A 17,659-nucleotide genomic window follows, 5' to 3' on the forward strand; every position below is an offset into this window, starting at 1 on the left:
TAGCTAATAATATTGAATAGGAGTAGTGATAGAGAAAATTATTGTTTTCTTTCTGGACTTAGGAACATCATTTTGCTTCTCATCATTAAGTATGATGTTATGCTATGCTAAGTCACTTCAGTCGTGTCCGACTCTGTGTGACCCCATAGACGGCAGCCCACCAGGCTTCCCTGTCCCTGGGATTCTCCAGGCAAGAACACTGGAGTGGGTTGCCATTTCCTTCTCCAATGCATGAAAGTGAAAAGTGAAAGTGAAGTCACTCGGTCATGTCCGACTCTTAGCGACCCCATGGACTGCAGCCCACCAGGTTCCACAGTCCATGGGATTTTCCAGGCAAGAGTACTGGAGTGGGGTGCCATTGCCTTCTCTGAAATATGATGTTAGCTGTATATTTTTTTTATAGATGTTCTTTATCAAGTTGAGAAAATTCAACTTTATTTCTAGTTTTTTTGGGGGGAGGGTTTTAATCATGAATGATGGTTGAATTTTGTCAAATGCCTTTTCTGCATCTACCTCTATGATGAAACAATTTTTCTCCCTAAATCTGTTGTTGTGTCAGATTACATTAATTGATTTTCATATGCAGAACCAGCCTTGCACAGCTTGGATAAATCCCAGTTGGTTGTGGTGTTAATTGTTTTTATATATTATTGGATTTGATGTCCTAATGTTTTCTTCAGGATTTTGCCTCTATGTTCAAGAGGTCGATTTCTTTAGTTTTCTTTATCTGGTATGTAGTTTCTTTATCTGAGTTTAGTTTTAGGGTAATGCTGGCTTCATAGAAAGTGTTGGGAAGTATTCTCTGCTTGTGTTTTCTGGAGAAGGTTGTGGAAGAACGGCATCATTTTTTCTTTAAATGTTTGGTAGAATTCACCAGTGAAACCATCTGGGTCTGATGCTTTCTATTTTGAAGGTTATTAATTAATCATTCAATTTCTTTAGTAAATGTGAATATATTAAGAGTATCTATCTCTTCTTGTGTGAATTTTGGTAGTTAATGTCTTTCAAAGAATTGGTCCATTTTATCTAAGCTATCAAATTTGAAGATATAAAGTTTTCTTAATATGTTATTCTTTAAATGTTCATGAGATGGGTACTGATGGCCCCTGTTTCATTTCTGATGTTAGTAACTTGTATCTTCTCTCTTTTTTTCTTGGTTAGCCTGATTAGAGGTTTATCAATTTTATTAATCTTTTGCAAGAATCAGCTTAAAAATTTTTTTTTTCTTATTGTTTTCCTGTTTTCACTTTTATCGACTTCTGCTCTAGTTTCTATTATTTATTTATTTTTTTCTTGCTTAAGGTTTATATTAGGGGCTTCCCTTGTGGCTCAGATGGTAAAGAATCTTCTTGCAATGCAGGAGATCCAAGTTTGATCCCTGGGTTGGGAAGATCCTCTGGAGAAGGGAATGACAACCCACTCCAGTATTCTTGCCCAGAAAATCCCATAGACTGAGGAGCCTGGAAGGCTGCAATCCATGGGGTCACAAAGAGTCAGACATGACTGAGTGACTAATCTCTCACTAAGGTGATTGTAGCCATGAAATTAAAAGATGCTTACTCCTTGGAAGGAAATTTATGACCAACCTAGACAGCATATTGAAAAGCAGAGACATTGCTTTGCTGACAAAGGTCCGTCTAGTCAAGGCTATGGTTTTTCCTGTGGTCATATATGGATGTGAGAGTTGAACTGTAAGAAAGCTGAGCGCCGAAGAATTGATACTTTTGATCTGTGGTGTTGGAGAAGACTCTTGAGAGTCCCTTGGACTGCAAGGAGATCCAACTAGTCCATTCTAAAGGAGATCAGTCCTGGGTGTTCTTTGGAAGGACTGATGCTAAAGCTGAAACTCCAGTACTTTGGCCACCTCATGTGAAGAGTTGCCTCATTGGAAAAGACTCTGATGCTGGGAGGGATTGGGGGCAGGAGGAGAAGGGGACAACAGAGAATAAGATGGCTGGATGGCATCACTGACTCGATGGACATGAGTTTGAGTGAACTCGGGGAGTTGGTGATGGAAAGGGAGGCCTGGCATGCTGTGATTCATGGGGTCTCGAAGAGTTGAACACGACTGAGTGACTGAACTGAACTGAAGTGAAGATTTATGTTACTCTTCTTTAGTTTTCTAGAGTGAAAACTTAGATGATTGATTTTAGATATTTATTATTGGGTAATATGCATACAATGCTTTAAATATCTAAGCATGAATTTTGCTGTATTCCACAAATTATGGTGCTATATTTTCAGTTTAATTCATTCATATTTAAATTTTTCTTTTTTATATAAACAACCCAATGACTTATGAATTCTCCATGTTTTCACCTGATCAAATTGTCACAGTTAATAAGTCTAGCAATGTCACTTAAAAGAAGTGAAAGACACAATAACTAAAGGAAAGTTGTCACCGTGTTCCTGTCCAATTAAGTAGAAAGAAATGAAATGTATTATCTAAATAAAATCAACTCAATATCAATTCAGTTCAGTCACTCAGTCATGTCCGACTCTTTGCCACCCCATGGACTGCAGCACACCAGGCCTCCCTGTCCTTCACCAACTCCCGGTGCTTACTCAAATTCATGTCTATCGAGTTGGTGATGCCATCCAACCATCTGTGGTCACCTTCTCCTCCTGCCCTCAATCTTTCCCAGCTTCAGGGTCATTCCCAATGAATCAGTCTTTTTGCATCAGGTGGCCAAAGTATTGGAGTTTCAGCATCAGTCCTTCCAATGAGTATTCAGGACTCAATGAGAAATTACTCCCATCTTCAAATCAGTTTCTGAACACCATTAAATTTAATGAAAATCATTCCTAAAATCCTTGAATTTTAAGGCCATAAAAGCAATAACTCATGAATGTTAGACAAATACAACATGAACTAGATTTTTCATAATTAACAGGGATTTGCATGAGGAGCAAAGTTTTTCTCTTGAGATTTCTGATCCATATGTTATTTAAAATTGTGTTGCTTAGTATCCAAATACTTTGGAATTTTCCAGCTATCTTTCTGGTATTTATTTTGCTTTGGGAGCGTACTTTGTATGATTTGTGTTATTTTAAATTTGTTGAGATAGGTTTTATGGACCAGAATGTTATCTATCTTGATGAGTATTCACATAAATTTGATAAGAATATGTATTCTGGTGTTGTTTGATGAAATATTCTATAAATATTAATCAAAGATAGTTGATTGATGGTTCTGTTCAGTTCAGCTATTTTTAACTGATTTTTCTCCCTGCAAGATCTGTCAATTGCTGTTAGAGGTAGGTTGAAGTCTCCAACTATAATAGTGTCTTTGTCTATTTCCTTTTGCGCTTATATCAGTTTCTGCCTTATGTATTTTGATACTATGTTGTTAGGGCATGCCCATTAAATATTGTGTCTTCGTTGAGAATTAACCTCTTTGTCGTTAAGTAATGCCCCCTTCTTTATCCCTGATAATTTTCCTTGTTCTGAAGTCTTCTTGCCTGAAATTAATGTAGCTTTTTTGACTTTCACTTTTGATTAAGATGGCATATCTTTCTCTATCACTTTAAATTTTCCCCTTGGCTTCTTTCAAGATTTTCACTTTGCCTTTGATTTTCTTTTTTCTTTTCAGTTTGAATATGATATGCCTCTGTGTGTGTGTGTGTGTGTGTGTGTGTGTGTGTGTGTGTGTTATTTGGTGTTTATCCTATATGGTATTCTCTGAGCTTCCTGGATCTGTGGTTTGATGCCTGTCATTAATCTTGGAAAATTCTCAGTTATTACTTCAAACATTTCTTCTGTTCCTTTCTCTCTTTCTTCTCCTTCTTAGATTTACATTACCTATATATTTCACCTATTGTTATTGTCCCACAGTTCTTGGTATTCTGTTAAATCTATTTTGTTCTTTTTCTTCTTTACATTTCAGTCTTGGGAGTTTATATTAGCCTCTCTTAAAGTTCACCAATTCTTTTCTCAGGTATGTCTTATCTATTGCTGAGACAATTAAAGGCATTTTAAAATTTCTATTACAGTGTTTTTGATTTTTGGCATTTCTTTTTGATTCTTAGAATTTCTATTAACCTGCTAATATTAACAATCTGTTCTTACATAATATACACTTTTCCCATAAGTCTTTAGCATGTTAATCTTAGTTATTTAAAATTCCTGGTCTGATGATTCAAAAATCTCTGTCATACCTGGTTCTAATTTTGATGCTTGCTTTATTCTCTTTGGACCATTTTTCCCCTTGTCTTTTATTTTTATTTCATGCTTTCTGAGAGAACAAGTTAGTTATTTATTTCTTAAATAATTTTAAAAGTTTATTTATTTTTGGCTGTGTTGGGTCTTTGTTGCCGTGTAGACTTTTCTCTGGAGAAGGCAATGGCACCTCACTCCAGTACTCTTGCCTGGCAAATCCCATGGATGGAGGAGCCTGGTGGGCTGCAGTTCATGGGGTCACTAAGAGTTGGACATGACTGAGCGACTTCACTTTCACTTTTCACTTTCATGCATTGGAGAAGGAAATGGCAACCCACTCCAGTGTTCTTGCCTGGAGAATCCCAGGGACGGGGGAGCCTGATGGGCTGCCGTCTATGGGGTCGCACAGAGTCGGACATGACTGAAGTGACTTAGCAGCAGCAGCAGCAGCAGCAGCAGCAGCAGCAGACTTTTCTCTAGTTACAAAGAGTGGGGGCTACTCTCTGATCACAGGGCTCAGGCTTCTCATTGCAGTGGTTTCTCTTGTTGTGGAGCGCGGGCTCTAGGGCATGCAGGCATGCAGTCACATGTGGCATGTGACTCAATACTGTGGCTCACCAGGTCTACAGCACAGGCTCCATAGTTGTGGCACATGGGCTTAGTTGCTCTGTGACATATGGTATCTCCCTGGATCAGGATCAAATCCATGTCTCCTGCATTGGCAGGTGGATTCTTTACCACTGAGCCACCACAGAAACCCCCCCCTTTTTTTTTTTTTTTAATTTTGTTTGTTTGTTTGTTTTAGTTTTAATTTAATTTTTAAATTTTATTTTATTTTTAAACTTTACAATATTGTATTAGTTTTGCCAAATATCAAAATGAATCCGCCACAGGTATACATGTGTTCCCCATCCTGAACCCTCCTCCCTCCTCCCTCCTCATACCATCCCTCTGGGTCGTCCCAGTGCACCAGCCCCAAGCATCCAGTATCGCACATCGAACCTGGACTGACAACTCGTTTCATACATGATATTATACATGTTTCAATGCCATTCTCCCAAATCTCCCCACCCTCTCCCTCTCCAACAGAGTCCATAAGACTGTTCTATACATCAGTGTCTCTTTTGCTGAGAAACGCCTTTTTCTTACCTTTTACCATGACTCAACTTTTTGCTGAAAGCTGGTCGTACCCATACAGGTGGGTAACAGGAACTGAGGTAAATAAACTTTTAGTGTGGGAGTTTATTTTATCAAGTTATACTGTGTTTAATACTTGTTATAATTGTGGGAGTTAAGCCTTCAGTTTCTCTAGTGTCCTTGTTTTTGTCTCCACAGTTGTCTTTGTGTTTTTCTAGAAACTTCTTCTTAAATAGAGTTTGAGGCTTGCAGTTTTTCTTCTGTAATCCTCTACTGTTATACAGGAACTCTATCATGGCGATGATGTTCAGGGGAAAGAGAAGTATTCTGTAATTCTACGATTAGGTCACAGTGTCTTAGGGGCCTGTGTCCCAGGGTTGTGACCTTCACAAGTGCTTCTCAGTTCACTCTCCACTCACGCAAGACAAAAAGTGTAGAATGGGGGAAGGTGGGTGTTTTCCTTCCTCCAGGTAACTGCTGTTTTTTATTGTCCAGTCACTCAGTCGTGTCTGACTCTTTGTGACCCCATGGACTGCAGCACATCAGGCTTTCCCATCCTTCACTATCTCCCAGAGTTTGCTCAAACTCATGTCCATGGAGTCGACAATGCCATCCAACCATCTTATCCTTTTCCACCCCTTCTCCTCCTGCCCTCAATTTTCCCAGCAACGAGGCCTTTTCCAATGAGTTGGCTCTTCATATTAGATGGCTACAAGGCAGCTGAGGTTCTATTAAGATAGTTTCCCTTGAGGGCAGGTGAAAAAAAAAATTCTAGGCATATTTCAAAATAGTTACTTCCCCTTCCACCTGCTAGAAGCAGAGGGAATTTTTTCTATGATCTTCAGAATGAAAACCTGGTGGGGCTCCTGGATTGAAAACACAAATGTATGGGAGCTCCATAAGACTGGGCTCCCAGGAGTTTTAACTCTCAAACTAGACCCCACTAAGCTTTACTTTGCCAACAAAGGTCCATCTAGTCAAGGCTATGGTTTTTCCAGTAGTCATGTATGGATGTGAGAGTTGGACTGTGAAGAAAGCTGAGCGCCAAAGAATTGATGCTTTTGAACTGTGGTGTTGGAGAAGACTCTTGAGAGTCCCTTGGACTGCAAGGAGATCCAACTAGTCCATTCTAAAGGAGATCAGTCCTGGGTGTTCATTGGAAGGACTGATGCTAAAGCTGAAACTCCAATACTCTGGCCACCTCATGCAAAGAGTTGACTCACTGGAAAAGACCCTGATGCTGGGAGGGATTGGGGGCAGGAGGAGAAGGGGACGACAGAGGATGAAATGGCTGGATGGCATCACCGACTCAATGGACGTGAGTTTGAGCGAACTCCAGGAGATGGTGATGGATAGGGAGGCCTGGCGTGCTGCAATTCATGGGGTCACAGAGTCGGACACAATTGAGCGACTGAACTGAAATGAACTGAAGCTTCAAGCAGTGTTATCAATCACAGAATTGTTTTTCCCCTACTTTTCCTTGGCTCCTGAAATTTCCACTTCCAGTAAGCTGTGATTCTCTTTATTCCCTTGTCTCTCCAGCTTTGAAGGGGGATCATTTGGCTTGTGATCATAATTCTTTGACTGATCTAAGAAGAGTTGTTGATTTCAGTTTTGTTAGCTTTTTTCTTGTTGTGAGATGAGTGCAACCTCCAAGCTCTTTATGTGTTAGAGTGGAAAACAGAAGTCCCTGAGTTGTTTTTTAATGTTATGTTCTAGATAGCATATTCAAAAGCAGAGACATTACTTTGCCAACAAAGGTCCGTCTAGTCAAGGCTATGGTTTTTACCTGTGGTCATGTATGGATGTGAGAGTTGGACTGTGAGGAAGGCTGAGTGCCAAAGAATTGATGCTTTTGAACTGTGGTGTTGGAGAAGACTCTTGAGAGTCCCTTGGACTGCAAGGAGATCCAACCAGTCCATTCTGAAGGAGATGAGCCCTGCGATTTCTTTGGAGGGAATGATGCTAAAGCTGAAACTCCAGTACTTGGGCCACCTCATGTGAAGAGTTGCCTCATTGGAAAAGACTCTGATGCTGGGAGGGATTGGGGGCAGGAGGAGAAGGGGACGCCAGAGGATGAGATGGCTGGATGGCATCACTGACTCGATGGACTTGAGTCTGAGTGAACTCCGGGAGTTGGTGATGGACAGGGAGGCCTGGCATGCTGCGATTCATGGGGTCGCAAAGAGTCGGGCACAACTGAGTGACTGAACTGAACTGAACTGAACTTAAATGATTAAAAATTATATAGTATACAATGTTTAAATGTATATAGTCTATGAAAATCAAAAGGAAAAAAATTTAAATAGATAAAAATAGTTTCGGTTCATTCATTTAGTCAACAACTATTTACTGAGTGTCTACTAGGTTCCAGACAATTCTAGGTACTGATGTGAGTGCTCAGTTGTCCATGGGATTTTTCAGGCAAGAATATTGGAGTGGGTTGCCATTTCTTCCTCCAGGGGATCTTCCGGATCCAGGGATCAAACCCATGTTTCCTGCATTGTAGGCAGAGTCTTTACTGCTGAGCCACCAGGGAAGTCCAGGTACTGGCGAAACAATGGTAAATTAAATATCACATTTGTCCTCAAGGAACTAACATTTAAATGGGAGAGGTGCACAATGAACCAAAGTATATTTATTTAAATTATGATTCCAGATATGCTAAGTGCCCTAGAGCAGGGTAAGAGGAAACAGAGAGAGGATGCGTGTGTGCTAAGTCACCTCAGTCGTGTCTGACTCTGTGCGACCCTGTGGTTCATAGCCCGCCAGGTTCCTCCGTCCATGGGATTCTCCAGACAAGGATACTGGAGTGAGTTGCCATGACCTTCTCCAGGGGATCTTCCACATCCGGGATTGAACCTGCATCTCTTATATCTCCTACATTTACAAGCAGGTGGGCTTCCCTTGTGGCTCAGCTGGTAAAGAATCTTCCTGCAATGCTGGAGACCTGGGTTCAATCCCTGGGTTGGGAAGAGTCCCTGGAGAAGGGAAAGGCTACCCACTCCAGTATTCTGGCCTGGAGAATTCCATGGACTGTATAGCCCATGGGGTCGCAAAGAGTCAGACACGACTGAGCGACTTTCACTTTCCTTTTCCACTAGGGCCACCTGGAAGCCTGTAAGGGCGGCAGTCAGGAGTCGGTGATGAGGAGCAAGGATGATAGTATCTTGATCTCTTCCTCTTGCGTTGTTTCAAAGACAGTTATAAACTGGCATAGTAATTGAGTCTGGCGGTTTGGTGGCTCTGCGGCCTGCTTTCTGATATGTAACTACAAGGAGAAGGGTGTTGTAAGCATAATCACCAGAGAAGGGATAGCATAGAGTCAAAGGAAAAATGTGGATTATAGCTCCCGCAGAGTTAGGAGACAGAAAAGCAAACTTAGTTACAGACATGCAGAGTTAAGAGAAGTTAAAGTAATCTACCTCACTCTCGGTAGATTCAGTTTTGGGGCTTCCCAGGTGGCGCCAGTGGTAAAGAACCCTTCTGTCGATGCAGGAGATGTAAGAGACGTGAGTTCGATCCCTGGGTTGGGAAAATCCCCTGGAGGAGGAAATAGCAACCCACTCCAATATTTTTGCCTGGAGAATCCCATGGACAGAGGAGCCTGGAGGGCTATAGTCCATAGTGTTGCAAAGAGTGGGATGTGACTTAACAGACTTAGCATTCAAAGTGAAAAAACTAGGAAACTTCAGACCTGCTCACTATTCTCTTCATCCTCCTCATTCTCAGGAAAGGGAAAAAGAAAAACTTATTCCTTTTTTTTGGAGAAGGCAATGGCACCCCACTCCAGTACTTTTGCCTAGAAAATCCCATGGACGGAGGAGCCTGGCAGGCTGCAGTCCATGGGGTCGCGAAGAGTCGGACACGACTGAGCGACTTCACTTTCACTTTTCACTTTCATGCATTGGAGAAGGAAATGGCAACCCACTCCAGTGTTCTTGCCTGGAGAATCCCAGGGACGGGGGAGCCTGGTGGGCTGCCATCTACGGGGTCACACAGAGTCAGACCCGACTGAAGCGACTTAGCAGCAACAGCAGCATTCCCTTTTTTTTTTTTTTCTTTTCACTGCAATCTTTGGAAACCTGAGCCAATTGGGAAAATACAAAAGAAGAAAAAAATTTAGCTCAGGGAACTCAAACTAGGGCTTTGTAACAACCTAGAGGGTGGAAAAGGGTGGGAGGTGGGAGGGAGGTTCAAGAGGGAGGGGACATATGTACACCTATGGCCGATTCATGTTGATGTATAGCAGAAATCAAACCAAAATTTAAATTTAAAAACAAGAAGAAAAATTTTAAATACTTCTAATCTCTTCCTCCAGAAGGTCTATCTTGTTTTTTTTATGTGTGTTTTAATATTTTATTTGCTACTTTATCATATATTAAAAATATTTTCTCCAAAATAAATTCTATTGTAAAACAGAATTTTAATAAATACATAATTTTGTGGGATGCATCGGAATTACTTCTCCCATTCTTTATTGTTAGACTTTCAAATTATTTTCCATTTTTCACTGTTTTAGAAACACCTACTGTATGTGTTTATTCTGTTAGCTAAGCACACACTTTCTTATTTCTTTACCACACTTTCCTAGATTCAGGTAGAGGGTTTGCATGTTCTGAAGGATTTTAATATGCATTTATGAATCATTCTCCGAATTACCCTCCCTCCAGCAGTTTATGAATACCCTTTCCATAGCACTCTTATTAAACATTATCTATCTACTCACCACGGAGCATTATCTTTGCATTTAATCTTTGCCAGGTTTCCAGGCAAACAATGTTATCTCATTGTTTTAATTGGCTATTCTTTGATGATAAGTGAGGTTGAACATTTCCTTGACTACATCGATTGACTCTTCCCGAGTCATTACTGTGGTCACAGTTCACCTGTGCTGGCATGAAGGCTATACTAGTCAGGGTGTGGGGCATTTCTATTGCAAGTGACAAACAACCCATCTCACATAATTGAAAAGTCCAGGGGAAGAAAAGTCATATTCAGGTGTAATTGGATTCAAGGCCCAAAGGATGTTTTCTGGGCTTCGTGTCTCACTGTCATCCTTAATTCTGCTTTCTCCTGGGTTGTATGTTTGATCTCAAGCTCCTATTGATACCTTCGTGGTGGCAGCCGCTCCAGAGCTTACTCCTCTCAGTGTCAGATGCAGCTGACAAATACACCCTGCCCTGCCCAGAAATCACACCAGAAGCCCATTGGTTCTGTGATCTGAGCCTCAGGAGTGTAGGGCTCTTGTTGGCTTGGCTTTGAGTCACACATTCTGTCCCTGGGACTAGGGCTAGGGTCAGCCTCTTTTGAAATGAACTGAGGAGAAGGAAAGCAGGGAGCTTCAGCTGAACATTGAGATACTATTATCACACTGGCACAAAAATGAGAAACTTCCACCGCTAAAGAAAGAAAGAAATAACCCTTCTTTCTCTCCACCCTCTCTGGTTCACTGAATTCATCAAGGACTCTTTTTCTAATACCCATGGTCCTTGGGTGGGCAGAGCAGAGCAGATAGTGGCTAGCCAGCCTTATTTCCATGTAATGCCATGTGGTACATATTTATTGATTATATACAATAGACAAAGAAAGAGCAATGGTGCTTGAGAGGAAAGGGAAGCCATCAAGATGTTTTAGATGTGGTCTCAGCCTTGAGTGAGTTTTCACTGAAAGAGACAGGAACAAACAACCATAATTGAAGGCAAAACTGAAGCGAGGGCTAAATGCAGGTGAAATGACCCGAGGAGACTAGGTAAACTGGAGTGGAGTGCATGCTAGGGAGGCTCTGCAGACCCAGCACTTGAGCTGAACCCTCAAGACTGGGCTGATTTTCCACAGATAGAGAGAATGATGGGGATGCCCCAGAGCCCACAGCATACGCTATATGATTTCCAACCCCTTTCTTGCAGAGCTCTGTGCAAATGACGACTTGTAAATTACAGGGAATTAATTGCATCATTTATATTCCCTACAGATCCAAGGCAGATCTGGTCTCAGCCTCTTTAAAGCAAACAAGAACGGCCACATTTCTCCCTTACGGCAGATGCTGCTTCCTTCAATTATTTAAGCTCATTTGGACCCAATGATGAGGTCCAGCTGCCCAGACAGGTACTCAGGCCCTTGTCTCAGGTCACCAGGGGCGATGGGAAGACGGGTCAGGCAGCACCAGGCTGGCCCCAGCTGTGTTCAGTCTGATTCTTATTGGGAAAGGCTGGTTAGTAAACAACCTTCCTAAGAGTTACCATTTTTAATTTTATTGGCAGGAGAAGGCCCTGTGGAAGAAAAACGAACCTTGAGAAATTATTCACTGACGCAAGGTGCAGTCAAGCTCACAGCCAAGCCAGGTTGCCTGAGCAAGGGCTGCTCTATCCATTCCCTCTTCCACATTCCCATCAATAACCCGCTAACAATAACAAATTGCTACATGACACCCTCACTGTGCCGTTGGGACTAAGCACCTGATGAGGTGTTTGCAATAAATTCCGCTCTTCTCCTTTCCTTTACTGTTCATAATTCAGAGTCCACAAATATTTATGGAGTGTCCACCTTGTGCCAGGTATACAGTGAGCAAGACTGGGAGGGGCCCTCTTGTTGGGATACTCATATTCTGTGGAGGGACACAGACACTAACAAAGGAAAACAAATTCGCCATTTCAGACAACGGGAAGTGCTGTGAAGGAAACAAAATGGGCTCGAGGGATAGAAGGTGATGGGGGCAGGAGACTATATCCTATTGAGCGGTCAAGGATAGCCTCTCTGGGGAGGTGACTTTTGAGGCATAACGTGAATGATGAACAGGAAACAGCTATATGAAAAAATCAGGGAAAGAACATTCCAGAAAGAAGTGACAAGCCAAGATTGTGGAGGATGAAAGGGGGCTTGTGGGGTTAGGTCGTCATGAGCTGAGAGAAGGATGGAAGCACCTAAAAACATGTGTCTCTCTCTCTGCTCTGTCCTTCTTTCTACCCCCCTCCTTCTCCCTGATCCCCTCCCTGTCAGCTCAGTTTCTGTCAGCTCCTCAGTCTATACCTTCCAAACTCATAGACTTCTGGGAGTCCAGGATATTGTGTTTTTTTGAAAGTTTGGCTCTTGGCAAAGAGCCAGTTCTATTTCCATCTTGTGTGGAAAATATAGAATTACCGTGAATTATATTGAAAAATTAGATTCATTCACTGCTGTGATAATTTATCTCCCAATCTGTCTCAGAGAGTTAGCAGCTGGTGAGAAAATAAAATGTAATTTAGGCAAAAAAAAAAAAAAAATCACTTTTAATCTATGTCTGGCAGGGAGAGAGCCTATTAAGTGAGTTTACTCTTTGCCAATCAGGTGGTTTTCTTTAGCGCACCCCCAAATGAAATGTTGTGATGGAGATTAATGGGCAGCTTGCACTCTTTGGATGGGCCCTGCTAAACTGTGGGTAAGAACTCAGACCCCACTTAAAATTCAAAGCTTCCTAACCCCGGGCTTCTCCCCGGGCTCCTCTCCCTCAGAGGCCCTTGGACATGTTCCTGCTAAAAGAAGGTTAGGCTTTACAGCCCTGGGGTTTTCCATGACAGTTTCTGCCTTGAGAAAGGAGGAGAAACAGCCCCCAATTTTAAGCCTTATCGATTTAAGGTGTTTGAAATATTCCTCCCTGACTGGTAATGATGACCATTTTTCTTCTCCAGAGCGCCTGATTATGTGCCCTGGAATTGTCCTGACATCATTGCATGAGTCAGAACTGAGCTAATCGCACTCTGCCCAGAGTCAAATCCAAAGCTCCCCGCCTCTGTGAGTCAGCCCCTCACATCAGCAGACCAAGGCGAGGCCACTCAGCCACAGCAAGCTTTAGGCTGCACCTGTTTCGATGCTGACCAATGCCCTCCCTCTGGCCTTCTGCAGTGTCCCAGCAGGCTTCTCCCCCTTCTTGCAAAGGGACCTGGCCTCCCTGAGCAGAGGAGGACAGAGTTAGTGCAGCCTGTCGGCTTCCTGGGGGATGAACTGTGGATGGCAAGCCCGGAGGTATGGTGTCACAGACACTTGCTGCTTTCCATTCTCCCTAGCTTGGAATCCTGCACCTTTGGGGAAACTGAGGCACAGGGGAGTAAGAATGTTCTGGATTGCAATCAGGAAACTAGGGATGACGTGGCCAGATGCTTATCATATGAGCCTGGGAGCAAATTTCTTCCTTTTTCTTGGCTGGAACTGCCTCGTCTATAAAGTGAGGAGCCTAGGTGAGATGGTTATGTTTCCTCCAGCTCAGAGTTTATTAATCTACGAACTTGGGATTCAGCTTTCATCCATGCATGCCCAGCTCTGCTCGGTGCATGCTGGGCAGAGCAGAGACCTTGCATCTGTACTCGGGCCTCCCTGGAGTCCTTGTTCAGAAAACGGTGTGTCAAGTTTCTCCAGGGAATGGATGGGGGCTTCCGTTTAGGGAGGGTACTGAGTAGGGGGGTGCATCAACTTCTCACTGATGGCTTACACACCAGGCACAAAGGGATGCCTGCCGTGTGATGAGAGTTGATTTCCTCAAAGTGACCCGGAGACTCTCTGCAGCAGCTGATGGAACCCTCCTCGCTGGAACAGTGGTAGGGAGCCTGGGTATGAAGGCCCCTCCAAGGAGTCACCTGGTCCACTGGGTGTCAGTCCAGGCAGAACTGTGCCTCATCCAGTTCCCCAAAGATCTCTGACTTCTTGAACATGACCTCTGAGGTCAGGCAAAGAGGGAAAGGATTTGATTTAGATTCAGTTTGAACTTGCAGGAAAGCCAGACCTCTCAGAGATTCCACCTACCCCCACCTCCCTCCTTCCACCCCTGGTCAGGTTAAAATCACCAGTGGAATATAAACACAGGGAGAGCATGCACTGGCCCTGTAAAGCAGGCAACAAGATGGGAATGTAAGGGGATATTTGAGAGATAGAAGGCAGACTGGCCCAGATAGAAGAAGAGCTGCCTCTTCCTGCAAAGCAATGGGTTACAATCCATTCATGCATTTAAAAAGTGCCAAGCATCACTCTAGGTATTGGGAACATGGAGGAGAGAACCTGAAAGGCACACTTCTTGTTCTCAAGGGAGACTGAAACCTAATAAACATAGATAGAAACCAGATATTTCAGAGTAAGAGCTGCTGTGGGACTCCATGGAGGGTGTGCGTGGGGGTGGGGGCACACCATGTGTGGGTGGGGGCAGCAAGTTATCTCCACAGGGGTCAGGAAAGCCTTTCAGGGGAGGCAAGCTCAGAGCTAAGACCTGAATGATAAGAAGGAGCCAGTTGTGGGAGGGCTCACAAGGAGATTCCCACCGGGTTCTGGAATGGAAGCAGCCTGGCATGCTGGAAGAACAGGAAGGAGGGCAGAGTGGCTGGGGTGTGCACAGAGAGTGCTGGAATAGTGTGAAAGGAGGCCAGGAAGGCAAAAAGGGCAAGTCACGAAGGCCCTGCAGGCTATGGGGAGGTGTCTGGATTTTACATGATGAGTGGTGGGGACATACTGAAGGGTTCATGTAAAACAACACGAGCTGGTTATGCTATCATTGTTTATGTCCAATTGTTTGGGATCCCATGGACTGAAGCACGCCAGGCTTCCCTGTCCTTCACTATCTCCCAGAGCTTGCTCAAACTTCACGTCCATTGAATCAGTGATGCTGTCTAAACATCCGTCCTCTGTCACCCTCTTCTCATCCTGCCCTCCATCTTTCCCAGCATCACAGTTTTTTTCTAATGAGATGGTCCTTCACCAACTTGGCTCTTTTTTCAGGTGACCAAAGTATTGGAGCTTCAGCTTCAGCAACAGTCCTTCCAATAAATATTTAAGCTTGATTTAGGCTTGATTTCCTTTTGGATGTCGGGCTTCCCTGGTGGCTCAGAGGTTAAAGTGTCTGCCTGCAATGCAGGAGACCTGGGTTCGATCCCTGGGTTGGGAAGATGCCCTGGAGAAGGAAATGGCAACCCACTCCAGTATTCTTGCCTGGAGAATCCCATGGACAGAGAAGCCTGGTTGGGCTACAGTCCACGGGGTCGTAAAGAGTCGGACACGACTGAGCAACTTCACTTTCAACACTTTCCTTTAGGATTGACTGGTTTTTATCTCCCAGTCCAAGGGACTCTCAAGAGTCTTATCCAGCACCACAGTTCAAAAGCATCAGTTCTTCAGTGCTCAGCCTTCTTTATGGACCAAGCTGGTTTACATTTTTTTATGAAATACCCAGTCTATGAAGAATGGACTTCAGTGCCCTCCTAAGCTAAGAAAGAGATCCTAGCAGAGCTCCACTCTTATCAGCTCCTTCCCCTCATCTCAAAGAGAAGGCCTGGTGGTGAGCGTGGACTATGGGCATTTCAGGGACATGTATGAATTCAACCAGGGCTTGGAGATGCATACCAGGGGCACGGGTTTCATCAGTGACATCAGATTGGGCCAGGGAAACAAGAGCCAGTGTCCCAGTGCTTCAGGGCCCCTCACCAGAAACAGCCGGGTTACCTCTTTGTGTTTAGGCCCAACGTCCTGAAGCTCCTGACTCCCTCTCTCCATCCTCCCCTCAAAGTGCTTGATCTCTGATCATATGGCATATTTATAATAAACCTGATCATTCTTCTCCCTTTTGTTGAACCTGACAGATAAGAATAGGGGCCCATCCTGACCATCTCAGCCAGAACTAATTTCAACTTTCAATACTGAGTGAACCAACCTTGGCCCTGGGAGAATGAAGGGAGAGAAAATCACAAGACACTGGAAAAAAAGTTAAAGTTCAAAAGAAGAGGTCCATCTTTGACATTGGAGAATATGTCTTCCTAAATAGGAAAATTATGGGAAGGAGCAGGAGATAATTTTAGACAACTTTTAATATTCCTCTTGATGAGATTCAAAATGTCATTGCATCTATGAATCTAAATCAGAAAGGCAGCCCTGAAAATATGAAGGGAGGACAAATTAGGACAAACTAGACTGGAAGAGTACAGGGTGAGGATGAGAAGACTTGGCTAAATATTGGCTCCGCACTTGCTGGTACTGTGATCCTGGGAAAATTCTAGAGTTCATCAGTTTCCTATAAAAGGGGAATTTAAAAGAGTGCTTCTTCCAAGAAGGTTGCATGGCTTAAACAAGATACCAGTGTATGATCAATACTTAGCACGATGCCAGGCTCTCAAGAAGTACCCAACATACATTGTTCTTCTTGAGAAAGTGCGTGAAAATGGAACGTGACTGCCTAATTTAAAGATTGCGATGAAAGCAACGAACAGCAGGTTAGATTCTTCAGGAAATGCAAGAGACAGTGGAAATCAAGTTTGGGAAAGTCTCCTTGATTTCAAAAGAAAAGAAATAAGAAGTGAAAATAACAAGGTTTTAAAAAATAGAGAGGCATATATTACTGGGGCAATAAATTCAAGGCAGGAAGTGAAGTAGACGAAATTAGAGCAAATGTGATTGGATTAATTATTTTTTAAAACATAGGAAGTAATTTTCTGTTTTTTCTGCAAATCAGAAGGACAGACTGAGCAACGGGAAGGTAAAACAGACCACAAACAATTAGAGACAGCTTCATGAGAATTTCGAATCACAGGGACAAGGAAAAAGATTTGACAGATGTAAGAGAAAACAGAAGTGCGTTGCAAAGGAAGAATATCCAGCTAACTTTGAATCTTTCCATAAAACCAAACACCAGACAAGAAGGAGCAATAGAACAGGAAAAGCATGATGGCAAATTCTGATTGTCATTCTCGACTATCTATCATTCCTTTGAGGGCAGCAGAAGGGTTTTCTTTTACACAAAAGGGCCCCCATGGGGCCATGAGGGTGATGGAAAAAAAATATCACTTGAAGATACGGCCTACTGCTTAAGAAATGAGTTAAGTTCAGATTTAGAGAACCAAGATGAAGCTAAAGCCAAATGATTATTTTTAATGAAGTTTTACAATGTGCAAATATAAAAAACACCTTGAAGTAAGTTAATACAAAATGAAGTGAAGTTGTTCAGTCGTGTCCGACTCTTTTCGACCCCATGGACTGTATCCTATCAGGCTCCTCTGTCCATGGGATTTTCCAGGCAAGACTGCTGGAGTGGATTGCCATTTCCTTCTCCAGGGGATCTTCCTGACCCAGGAATTGAACCTGGGTCTCCTGCATTGCAGGCAGACGCTTTACCGTCTGAGCCACCAGGGAAGCCTCCAAGCCCAAATCCAATACCCTGCATTTCTTTTTAAAAAATATTTTTATTGAAGTATGAGTGGCATATAATATTAAATTAGTTTCAAGTGTACAAAATAATGGTTTGATATTTGTATACATTAGGAAATAATCGCAATGAGTCAACATCTGTCACCAGACATAATCACAAAATTTTTTTTCTTGTGATGAGAATTTTTAAGACCTGTTTTCTTAGCAGCTT

The 17,659-nt window shown here is 42.9% G+C and overlaps 1 non-coding gene across 1 annotated transcript; it reads right to left on the bottom strand.

Annotated features, from left to right (window-relative positions):
- Nucleotides 1–17,360: 17,360 nt before the first annotated feature.
- TRNAC-GCA lies at nt 17,361–17,433 on the bottom strand. The gene has a single exon. It is a non-coding gene; the product is annotated as a tRNA-Cys (tRNA).
- Between the last annotated feature and the right edge of the window lie 226 nt (nt 17,434–17,659).

This window comes from Bos indicus x Bos taurus, chromosome 3, assembly GCF_003369695.1.
Source record: "Bos indicus x Bos taurus breed Angus x Brahman F1 hybrid chromosome 3, Bos_hybrid_MaternalHap_v2.0, whole genome shotgun sequence".
Taxonomy (NCBI): domain Eukaryota; kingdom Metazoa; phylum Chordata; class Mammalia; order Artiodactyla; family Bovidae; genus Bos; species Bos indicus x Bos taurus.